This window comes from Dreissena polymorpha, chromosome 4 (genome assembly GCF_020536995.1).
Source record: "Dreissena polymorpha isolate Duluth1 chromosome 4, UMN_Dpol_1.0, whole genome shotgun sequence".
NCBI classification, from domain to species: Eukaryota; Metazoa; Mollusca; class Bivalvia; order Myida; family Dreissenidae; genus Dreissena; species Dreissena polymorpha.
The window spans coordinates 84,531,380-84,544,377 of NC_068358.1; the positions used below are offsets into that span (position 1 = coordinate 84,531,380).

The following is a 12,998-nucleotide window of genomic DNA, read 5'->3' on the forward strand; positions in this document are numbered from 1 at the left end:
GCCATCCCCTATGAACATTCAATTAAAAACCTATGCTGCAAAATAGATCAAGCTATATTAAAATCAATTTAAAATACCGCAGCTTTCTAGTGCAGCAGCTCTTGTCATCCTCAGTATTGGTAGAATCTTCTTGCCCAAGGAACTGTGTGACCTTCTCTGGTTGTCGTATGCAGCACTTTGTCGAGCAGCTGACCTCCCTCAGTCGATATAATGACTTTGCCCGTCCAATTGCCACAACAAGCTAACCTGGTTTAAATATTTCTTTACAGTGTAACTCAACTCTGTAAAACAAACAAAGAAAGAAGTTATGAGCCATAACATACTAATTGACTGCTAATTTCCCTTTTTTCTCCCCATTATCAAGAGCCCTGTTGATTAAAAATTTAACCTGCTATAAATATGTTAGTTACAATTCATCTATTATCAACCGATATCTTAGTTACGCTAACATGAACTAGAATGCAGATCTATACACTATTGCAATCAAACACAGCGAATCCTGATTTGACAGAGCTGTCTTATTTTGCTGTACTGTTTATTCAGAGATGATCAAATTAATGTCTAAACTGTGTGTTCAACGATGATAGAATTGATATCTATGGATGAAATAATTAAAGTTTTAATAAAAAATCACTGTTTTTATATAAAGGTTCAATTTATAATATAATATCACAATAGTTATCTTACAATGCCATTACACCAGAAATATCTGATTATGCATACATAGTATGCAGATTCTAGAATACGTGTTAAACATGTAATGGGTTATAGATTAATTAAAATTTATATAGTGACACATTTGCTTAACATGATTTATGAACATTAAACAAGTATTAAATGGGTAAAACAATGGAATGATGCAATTTTTTGGTGTGTTAATTATGTGTGCTAAAGGTTGACAGACAATTGTAAAACAATTCCATTCTCAATGTTTGTACAGGTGTGGTGTATAGAACATATATACTGATTTTTTTTCCATAGTCATTAAATTATAATTAATTATTGAACAGGTACAGGGTTAACTTGAATCTTTTATTTGAAAAACTATAATTAAAGCGAGATTATACCATGTTTATATATGTTGAATTGTATTGATAAAAATATGTTACAATAACACAAAATATGCAAGACAAATTATACATTGAAGACTAATTTCATAAAATGCAGCAAAGACAAATTAGCGCTCCGGGTCGATTGTGATGAAGATATTTCGTACATATTTTCCTTCAATAACCGAAGCATTCGTCTTTTTATTAGGATCGGAGTTAGTGTTCGTGTGTCGTATGAAAAATATCGTTGCAGGAATTTTAAGTTCTCCGTTAAACTAAATTTAGATTCACATCGTTGATTCATGATATACATGCTGGCGAATTTGACTGTACAGACATTTTTTATTTCAGAATTAAATATCTGGCTTATTTCGCATTGTTCGACACATGTTCTTCTTAACTTTTATTTTAATTTATAAGGAAATATATGTTTAAAAAGTTTTTTTACACATTTTATATAAATTCATAAATATTTGACAAAATCGTATAATCTCGCTTTAAGTTTAAAAAAAAAACAATTACTCATTCTTTCATATCTGTCTACAGTTTTGTTAATCAATTAACAAACAAAAGTGACTTTTTACGAGTTTGATGGCTTAACATTATTTTGTGAAAAGGAGCATTTGCTGATGAAAGCCTGCAAAGGTAAATACAAAGTTTACCTTCAAATCTGGCTCTCTCTATCGGTATTTTCTCTCTCATTTTTGGAAATTCAACCATTATGTTGTTGTCTTTCACATCAAAAACGATTCCAGTCATTCCACTTACTAATCGGTCAGATAAGTTCTTAATTAAATTATTGGAATTCCTTGTTTTACCCACACATTTCTCGGCGCCTTAGATAATTCAAATGATTTTTGTCTGCATGATCTGTAGATAGCAATTGAAATAGTTTGCCTTCAACTTTTGAAATGTTATCTCGATTGTAATCGTCTACAAATCGTTTGTGGAAAAATTTTTTGTTGTTTCACCAATGACAGGTCATTCGAGCATTTTCATTCGAAACTCTGTTTCACTTAAGACTTCTCCAAGAGAAATCTCATCCACAGCTGTTATGAGGTTGCATTCAAATTTATCTTGTAGGGAAAGGCAGTATTGAAAATTTCACTTTCAAAACAGAACGAACCGTCACAAGGCACGGGCGGCAACTGTTTAAAATCGCCAACCAGCAGAACCTGAATGCCACCGAAGTATAATGAAGTTTTTTTTTTAACAGAATACCTCATTTAAACATTCCATCAACCTTTTGCTCATCATAGAGCACTTGTCAACCACTTAAACGTCCGTATTTTTAATACGATCTAACACGTCCACATATTTCACAATATTCTGAATTATGTTATAAATTTCCTTTGGGGAATACCGCCCATCTCCTATCCCCGACCACCTGTGAATAGTCCTGGAATTGAAATCTGGAGGATACAGACTGCACACAATTACTGTTGTTGATGTTATGGCACACCTTTTGTGGTTTTTCTCACAATGTTCCTTGATAACACGAACGAGGTGGGATATGCCTTTCCTCGCCGCTCCTAAGAGCACAATATTATGTCCCTCTAGAACTATTTTAGAGCCTTTTTCTGATCAGTGTTAAGAGACATTTTAAGCATTACACAAAGTACGCCAAATTGAGTTCCAGTTCTAGTGTAATGTAAATAGACAGTACCGGGCACCAGTGAAAGGATAGTCACACCCCCGTTACTAACCAATAAGAACAAAGCATTGTTGAACGCTTTCTTGGACATTGGCGTAGCACTGACGAAAGGCATTGGTTGAATGGTTGGAAAGCCGCCACATATTTGGGTTGGATGGATATATATGTTAGTATTGTGTTTAATTTTAATTGTATTTGATTGTATGAGATGAGAAATTACAATTTGAATGACTGTCCAACTGAATTGTGTACCTGTGTAATGTATTTTCGTGGTAATCAGATCGATTTTCTAAGAAATGTTGATGCAAGTTTGTTTTTTGATTAACGGTACCATTTTGCAAACATGCATCGATTTATTCGTTTAGTTTGAAGTCTTCTGCGTTGTTTGTTACCAAGACTGTGCAAATCGGTTGAAAATTTATGGAGAAGTGAGCTTCAGAAATGGGCTGGTGTGCCGAAATTAGAAATTCAAGGGTCAAAGTCACATACCTTATAATTATATAAACAGATTCGACTAACTGTCTTGTTTGTTATTTTGTATAACTAATGGACAATTTTGAGAGTTTTGGGAAGGGTGTAACAGCTTGGGGAAAGGGGGAAGTAACTAATGCCGAGTACCTGTGATTAGAAACGGATAAGTGACAGTGAAAACACAGTTTACACAACGCAGGGACGTATGTTAAACGGGACAACTTAAGTGCATTAAAAAAAAATCATAAACCTAGGTTGGACAAAAAATTACATTTACATTATTTCAAAACTTAATGATACAACCAGAACAATTTATTAAATCAATATACTAAATAGTCAAAAATAAAATGTACAGCTCACCTCACCGCCATGCGTCATGAGAACTAATCACGATTGTCAGTGTGTATACACCAAGTCACACACAGTTTATGCACTTCCAACGACGATGGTCCTTGGTCCTGATGATGTGGCGTAACGGGCCCTTAGCATGCTTTAACGTATAAACCCGGTAGAAAACGACGTCTTATGTGGCCATCAAGTGAACCTGATCGATCAGTGAAGAGCGTTGGGCGCCATTGTTGCCGGCCTAGCTACGCGCATGTTGCGTAGTTGGGTTCAAATGACAAACAATCGAATCAATCGAAGTTTATTTTAATTGATCGATAAGGTTATCAGCAGGAATATAAAATATCCTACACAAATAATATGATTCATCCAAAATGTAATAGCCGTCAGAAACAACTTTCCACAAGCAAAACAAAATATTGGATGGAAAGGGAATGATTGAATGTTACGTGCCTGTGTTAAGAATATGTTAGAATTACCTGTAGGTAACTATAAAACAACTAAGGCTACAGTCTATGTTTTATATAAGAACTAACAAAAACTACTCGACACTAATAAACACAGAGTGTTTGATTTAAACTTACTTTCTATATATACCCTGTGTTATTCACATGCGCAAATATTGATATAGGATATTTGTACATCCAAAATATCGAAGGTCAAGTAAGTAAAAAACACATTTGTGGACGTTTTTCGTTCGATAACTTTTTTATCCCGACGTCTACGATATTGAAACAAAAGTCGGAGGGAAGCACAAACACCGTAGAGCGTAAATGGCAAATTTATTTTAAAGAAATATAACTATAAAGATGCATTCCAGGTGAAACTATCCGCTACTCCTTAACGAAACAAAAGAGAAAACGACGCCATATTTGAAGTAAGTTCCAACTAACATCCCTTAAACCCAGTAAGCGCCAGTTTTCGCATGCCTCCACCCACTGCTTAAAGCCTAAAGATACATTTTTTCTGCTATTAAACTTTTTTTTAACTACCTAAAGTACAATGAATATTGATTTAAAATATGTTTTATTCGACAGTGATCTTTTACATTTAAAAAATAAATAATTAAACGTGTCTCGATTTGCTGGTACAAATGTAATTTGTAAGTCAAAATAAATTCATAGTTTTACTCAGCGGTTATTCAAAGATGAATGCTTTGTAATACGAAATAATAGGTTACATTAATGTGTGTGTTTGTTTAATCTGCCACAACGATATGTGATGAAGTGTATGTATTTGACGGTTTCGTACATGGTAAAGTCACAGATAAATATGATGTAACATATCAATATGAAGTCACATAACAGTATAACGTTCAAGAACAATAAGATTTTGTAAACCAATATTACGACATAGACCAGTTTGACATTTGGTCACGAAGGAATAACCTGAAACCATCGTTTCAAATCTCCATTCGCTTATATTATATACACCATATATTGGATACCTAATTCTCCAAATGCTTCAAAAAGACTCGTCATTAAATTGGTAAACGTATGATTGTTTGTGTTTACTACAGTATTGTATCTTCTTAGCTGACAGATGCTTTCCAGTCTGCATTCACGGAACGTTTTAATTTCTTCCTTGTACAGTATACAAGTCGGTGTAAACAAATCCGATTTTTTTTACAGTCCATTCATTCTCGATGACTTCACATTCTTGATGAATTCACAATACATACATATGTATATAGTTGTAATTGATTTTTCCATTTTTTTACGATTCTGACCAACAGGTCCGATGGGATTTTTTCTTCGCCGTTTACTTTATTTAACTCCTATATTTATGTATGTTTTTATTTATTTATTTATTTGTAAAAAGTGTTATGCTGATACCAGTTATTTATTTCCGTAGACAACATAAGGACAAAAACTGATAAACATACATCACCAAACTGCTGGGAGTAAACATTTACTAGATAATCACATAATACATAATTGTACAGCTGGTTATTGCGTTTTTGAATGCGATTTAGATTTCGTATTCGATCAAAACCAATGAAATGTAAGTCTTTAAAATTAGATCCCCGTTCTATATTTGTAAAAAAATGTTGGCGACTTTTAATTTAACACAAACACTTATTTTGCAGAAATCGCTTTTCTAGGACTTCGGACCGGCCTATATACAAAAAGAAATAGCATTTAAAGCGGTAACATAATACAAAGACTTTAATACTGTGTTATTGTTTAGTTTCAGTACATGTAATAGCTGGTGATGCCTGGTCGATACAAATACAAAAGAAGTACTAAGGTAGGTGCAATTGAAAATGATATTAAGTTTTCATATTCCTGTTCGCGATAAAAAATGGAGTAAATAGGCATATTCAGTATCGACAACTTCGTTGGTAAAAAGCAATGACGAACTTTGTGAAAAGAAAACAAAACAGTTTTGAAAAAAAAACAGACACCAAAAAAAGTATTGCACATTAAAATGTATTTAAGATTGAAGTACATCACAAATCGTATGGTTAAAATATTATATATATAACTTGAATTCAAACTCAATTTTTAGCGAGGCTGTTTTCGGAGATAACCTGAGCTATTGTCATAGCCAGCTCGTCGTCCGACGTCCGCCGTCCGCCGTAGGCGTCGTGCTAAAACCTTAACATTGGCCATAACTTTTTAAATATTGAAGATAGCACCTTGATATTTGGCATGCATGTGTATCTCATTGAGCTGCACATTTTGAGTGGTAAAATTCCAAGGTGAACATTATCCTTCAAGGTCTAGGGTCGAAAAAACAAAGTCAAGGGAAGTAATAAGCTTTAAATGGACGCCCACATATATATTTTTGTTAAATAAATCAAAGCGGCGCAGAAGGCGGCATTGTGTTTCTGACAAACACATAGTGGTTAAAGGTCAAGGTCATCCTTTACGGTCTATGGTAAAAAATACAGATATAAGGGAAGTAATAAGCTTTAAAAAGGGAGAAAATTATTCAATATTGAACATAGCCACTTTATATATTTGGCATGCATGTGTATCTCATGGAGCTACACATTTTGAGTGGTGAATCTACAGTCACAGTAGTGGCTTTTAATTATTTGCTACTAAAAAAAATAGAGATTTGTTACAGACAATTATTTTCAAGGGAAGTAATTTATATAATTATAAATCTCATGCTATATATTTCCTTACCAAGAATTGAAGTTCTTTTCACAGTTACTGTATAGATTTATTATTTTGATTATTTATAACCAAATGATTGATTTTTCAAAGTTTTTTTTTAATGATAAAATTATAATTTCTTTGATGTTCATTACATACCTGTGGACTTATGTCCATAGATACATGATCAACTCTGCCTATGATCTCTTTTAAACCACAGGCCTTGGTTGTCAGTGATGTCTGACATGGTCATAATTTACTGTGAGACCCTCCCCCCCCCCACGGTTGGATTGGACAAAATTCAAGGGAAGTAATAACCTTTAAAGGGAGGTGATTTCTATACCTGCCAAATGATAAATAGAAATTTTATTTCAATGCGGCGCAGTAGGGGGCATTGTCTTTCTGACAAACACATCTCTTGTTGGGTCACTAGGTCAAAGGTCAAGGTCACTGTGACCTCTAAAAAAAAATTCTGACAAGCTTTCGCAGCCGAGCGTGGCACCCGTTATGCGGTGCTCTTGTTCATTCATCTGCTGGTACTGTATTATATTAATATATATTATTATCATTTGTGCCGGCGTTGTTTCGATTTTATTTATCATGATTCATTCTGGTAGCATCAAGAAATCAAAGGGCTGAAGGCATTGAAGTTGTTCGCAATTGCATAATCTAAGACGCAACTCATTTTTCAAAATTATCATATAGCTTTTAAAATCGCAAATTTGAAATGAACAAAACCCATTCAAATTTATAAAGAGTGTGTCTTAACGAACAGGTCGACATGTGTGTGCACTGTTTGTCATCATATTTATATTATAGAGATAACTTAAACAAAATAACAAAAACATGTCTCTTTTTAGACGTTCTGAAAGCATTAAAATATGTTGAAAATGGTATAATAAGAACCAGTTAATAAAAAATAAAATTTGCAATCACCATCATATTAAATGAAGATTGTGGGAATATCGAATACCTATCACACTTAGAATATAATTTCATGATGGAAATTCCCTTTTCAAAACTTTGTTTTGCACCATAGACAATTGAAAATAAACAATAGGAAAATTGATGAAAATAAAAAAATAAATCAATTTGCGGGCAGTTTTTTTTACTCACGAATTGGGTAGTCATATAGACAGCGCTGTTGGCGCGTACTTTGTTGGTTTATGCATTACTTGTTGCTCTAGCAGTTCACACGGTGTCAACCAGTCTCTGACCTTAATATTGGTATAGAACACTCATGCGCTTTTTCGGCGTATCTATTTTAGCCAGCTTTTCACCTTAAATGACCTCTGCATAACACAAACAGGCACGAATTACTACATTCGAATATTTTATAGGCTGATTCGAGGGAAATCCCCTAAAATGTGTCTGCATCACTGTGTATGTACACAGCGTACAGGATGTAACACTGTTCAATGTACGGAATTCCAGACTACTCTCTGCATGTTTAAACTACACATAGACACAAATGGTGGCACAGGTTACAATTACGCGTTAAAATCTATCACGCAGAATTTCAGGGTCTTTACTCGGTGACTAAATCGTCAGGGAAAGACATAGTTGACTATCGATAAACACTGTTTTGCTTTCAACACGAGAAAAAAAAACACTACCGAAATAGTATAGTGTAACGTTAAGAGGAAAATCGTTTAATTATCCAACCACACATTTTCCGTACTCGGTCAGCACGTATGGGAATCGTTCCTGAACGCCTGAATAGGCTACCTTTATTTGCCAGTTTGCTGTATATCGTTATGGGTGGCAGATCCTAAGTTATATTTGTGATTTCGAGAAAAAGTTATAATATCATTTAAATATTTTGGAGTCTGATTGTTGACACATTTATATATCATATTTAAAATTGTTGTTTTTTATCATTTTTAGTCGCATATTCACCGCATGTTATGTTTGTTATGCGAATATGGATAATGTATTTCCGATTGTCACGATTTTTTTTCAATTAACAGCATATTACGTATCATTATTAAACATAATGAGATACAATTAATATGCATATTACAATAAAACATTTTCAATTTAACATTTATTTTGCTTTACATACTGAAATAATGGTTCTATTGATCACTTAGTAAAATGGTATTGAGCTTTTCCGTTGTTCTCCCGTTGAAAAGGAATCGGCTGTGTGTGTACTTATAATCCTTTCAAAAACACACACCATATAAACCTCTATGATTTAAATCTAGCTATCATTTGTTGATATAATGGACCGGCGTTTTTGTTCCGGGGCGAAATGGGGTTTTCATACCTCGAGCGAATGCCGGGATCAGTCTATTGCGAACCTCCGAACATTTCCCTGTCATATGAGATCTCCCCCCCCCCCCCCATCCCGTTGTACTACCAGAAATCAGTCAAGCGCAATCAAAGAAATTACGCAAAAGACGCATGCTCTAGTATTGCAATCTCGACATTATATTGTTATTCAGCCGACGTCTATTAATAACCTCGGATTTGGAATGAACTGTGCTGCGAAAAAATACCATTGGACTTTTTTTCAATCATTCATAAACTTACTCTTCCGCGACACGTATAGCTAAAAAATTGTGTTTTGACTTTTAATATAAATGATCCTTTCAAAATTATTTCATTTAACACGATATTCATATAATGTTTCAATTTCTAAATGATTGTAGTTCAATAACTGAAACAACGCCGCGAATTATTTCTCGACGCGTATGCAGACTGCAGGCAGTGATTTGGTTAAGGGTAATCATCAAATCTGGATTGCATAACTTGCTCTTAACCTCAGTTGTTCGCAAGCGAACAACTATCAACTAAACCCAATGCGTTGTAATTAAGTTTTTTAGCTACTGGAAACTAATAATTCTATAACATATGTTGTATATGGGAAAGGGGCATGTTACCTGAAAAAAACACTGTTTAACGTATTATCTAAATATTTTAAAACTTCTGTAATCCGATAAATAAAGTCTGCAAAAATGGTTTTCTCATATATATTCTATGTAGTTTATTGTACCGCTGTTTCTCAAACATTTAATGCGACTACAGTTACTGAATGCGTCGGAGTCAAAGAAGAGTTTCACTATCACACGTGAATGCTGGCGAATTCGACATTACAGACATTTTCGATTTCAGAATTAAATATCTGGCTTATTTCGCGATTTTCGAAACATGTTCTTTTTAACTTATATTTTAATTTATTTAGAAATATATGTATAATAATTTGTTCACACATTTTATATAAATTTATTAATATTTGACAAAATAGTTCATACTCTCTTTTAATAAAATTGCCACTAAAAAATAGCGGTTCTTATCTGTCTTGTGATCTACGCGTTGCAAATTATCCTTCAGAATGCTGAAAAAATATCGTTCAGGATTAAAATTAAAAATATATAATAAAAAATAAGATTAAATAAGATTAAAAATAAACCTTATGCATAAGACCTCACCCAGTCATGCTTAAACGAGAATTTTCTTAAAAACCCATACACACTCAAAATCAACTAATATTTCGTACACAATTTCGAAAAATAAAGTTTATATATATATATATATATATATATATATATATATATATATATATATATATATATATATATATATATATATATATAATCATTTTTTCTGTATCGAAAAAGCCACAATTTCAATGCTAGATGTGGTCTGGTAACATAGATTTAACACGATACAAATTGTTTGTTTTTTTTTTTTTTTTTGTGGGACAATATATTCAACACATTTTCATCTACCAAGTAAGTGTTCGTGTGTCGTATGAATAGATATCGCTGCAGGAAATTAAAAGGGAATATATTGTGCGACAAAAAATAAAAACGAGCATTTTGTATCTTGTTAAATAAATGTTACCATACCACACCTAGCGTTGACATTTTGGCTATTGCTATAAGGAACACTGAAGTTTTATGAGTTACCTTTATTTTACAAAATATTTCACGAAATATTTGTTTATTTGGAGTATTAATGATACTTAAAGTGGTATTATGGGCATCTCACATTTCATAAGTGTCTATCGCAACCGTTGTTTATTTTTGGTGCTTTCACTTCATATACACTTATATTTGTAAATGCAGCATCAACATACTAAAACAATATCCCGGAAAGAAAAAAAATAATGCATTTGAATATCAACCGTACTTTCGTTTGACAACTGATCATGCATGTACGATGTGAACCTAAATTTTGTTTTAGTGCAGATTCGTTCATACGACACAAAGACACTATTTTGTTTTACGGATCATTTCGGCTTAGAGGACTGGGTGAGTCATGTAAAATATTGTATATAAAATATATTTTTAATAAACAACTGGTAGCAAGATGAGTTGCAGATAATTTGTCAGTAACCGCATTTTAACTAACTCTTTTGACCTGTTTTTTTCCAGCTCTATTTAAAAGTGAAAAATGCCCATAATATCACTTTAAAGCGTCGTGATAATTCCCGCGATAACACCCCGCTTTTAAGGGTCACCAGCGCGTTACTGCCCGTTTTTCCGGGGGGCGGGGATTGATGTATTGCTACCTTCTGTTGTGTAAATAATGTAAATTACTAAAGTATGTGTTTACAAATCAGCATTTTGTTTTACATGTTTTAATTTGTACTTTTAATTTAAAAGCTATGCAAACACGCCTGGTTAATAGTCAGTTGATTCATATTAACAGTATTAGTACACATTAAACAACACACAGTCACACAAACAGTCATAAAAAAGTAAACTAATTATTATGACATCAAAATGTGTTTTATACATGGGAGTTGTAATCCAAAATATGTTAAATATTAAATATAAGCAATGTATCGTTCAAGTGCAATCAAAGGCTTTGACTCATGCTAAAAGTTATGCAGTAAATAATTACATATATATGCATTTACCAATTAATATTTAAATTAATATGTTTGAAATGCTACTATAAATGTAAATGTTAAGTAAACATGTCTGGCTAATAGTCACTTAACTCGTATGCCCAGTTTAAATGTATCAACAGTATACACAATAGACTCATAATATTTCACACACACACACACACACACACACGCACACACACACACACATGCAGCTATAAAGAATTAAATTAACTATAATACATCCAAATGCGTTTTCATACATGAGAAATGATTTCCATTAATTATAATTATGAAAAAGCTAAGCAATGCATCATTCAAGTGACTTACTCAATGAAAAGGCAAACCTTTATCAAAACCAACGCAGTTTAATGCAAGTTCGCAGTATTACTGTCGTTTCATGACCTTTCTGGTAACAGCAAATAAATGAAGCGAGCAATTCACTATTTTCTTTCACCGCATCAGATGATACAAGTTTTTTTCCGTGAACTGTTATCGTTATTTACAAACAATCATTCGACAATTTATTTTCATTTCGTCCCGACACGTAACTCGGTCATTTTCGATTTCCTTTTGGCTTTGCTATTCTTGAGCTAGGACCTACATTCGATTAAAAATACATGTTGTTAATATTCAAATGTGGTGACATTAACATCCCATTAATCTGAATTGTTTATAAAAATACATACTTAAGCTAGAAACTAAAACTGTATGAACATTCTGAAATAAAATGCCTTTATGGCTATTTTTTTACATTGTGTATGTTAGCTTATGAGAACAAAAACACGTGTTCCATACTTTTATTGTTGTAATTTGATTACAATTCTTACGTTATTTGCTTTTCGAGCATTCAGATTTTTTAAATATGACAACTGAATAAATGAAATAAAATATAAACATGAAATTGAATAATATATTTTGTAATGTGTTTTACCTGCATTATGCATATTGGTTGTGACACGGTCGATACCACTGTTGTTGTTTGATCGTCTGCATGCACAGTGAATATTTCATAAGGATTTCAAAAGCGTACATTATTAAGGAAACGATTTTCTTAGCTATAAATACAGTTAGTTTTACACATGTGTATTTCAATACTCGACATATAATTGGACAGAATATGAAAATAAAGGTATCCATTTAATGGAGTTATTGTAATTAACGAAATATGTTATTATTGAGACACGAGGACAGCGGTTAAGTGATGCCTTTTAAACTTACATTGTCCTTTTCGAGTCTGAAAATAAAATAAAACAATGAAAGTAAATTAAATCTATGCTACTTTAAAAGGAATAAAACGTTCAAAACTATATAATTATATGATATCTTATGTTTCTTATAAATTATATTATCTTACCAAACAATTGTTCATAAGCAGTTGTTTTTGTCGATTTTTGTCTGCAAGTGAAACAAACTAATCAGTACGTCCGTCTCTTTGACTGAACAATATTGTTGCATTTATATGTTAACATTCATAGATTTAGCAAGATTTTAATTAAGTAATTAATATATATATATTTATATATTTTTCG

The 12,998-nt window shown here is 32.6% G+C and overlaps 1 long non-coding RNA gene across 1 annotated transcript; it reads right to left on the reverse strand.

Annotated features, from left to right (window-relative positions):
* Nucleotides 1–11,103: 11,103 nt before the first annotated feature.
* LOC127879214 (uncharacterized) lies at nucleotides 11,104–12,935 on the reverse strand. Its single transcript, XR_008048968.1, has 4 exons — nucleotides 12,824–12,935; nucleotides 12,688–12,703; nucleotides 12,401–12,456; nucleotides 11,104–12,066 (listed from the first exon to the last, which is right to left on the reverse strand). It is a non-coding gene; the product is annotated as an uncharacterized LOC127879214 (long non-coding RNA).
* Nucleotides 12,936–12,998: the final 63 nt, after the last annotated feature.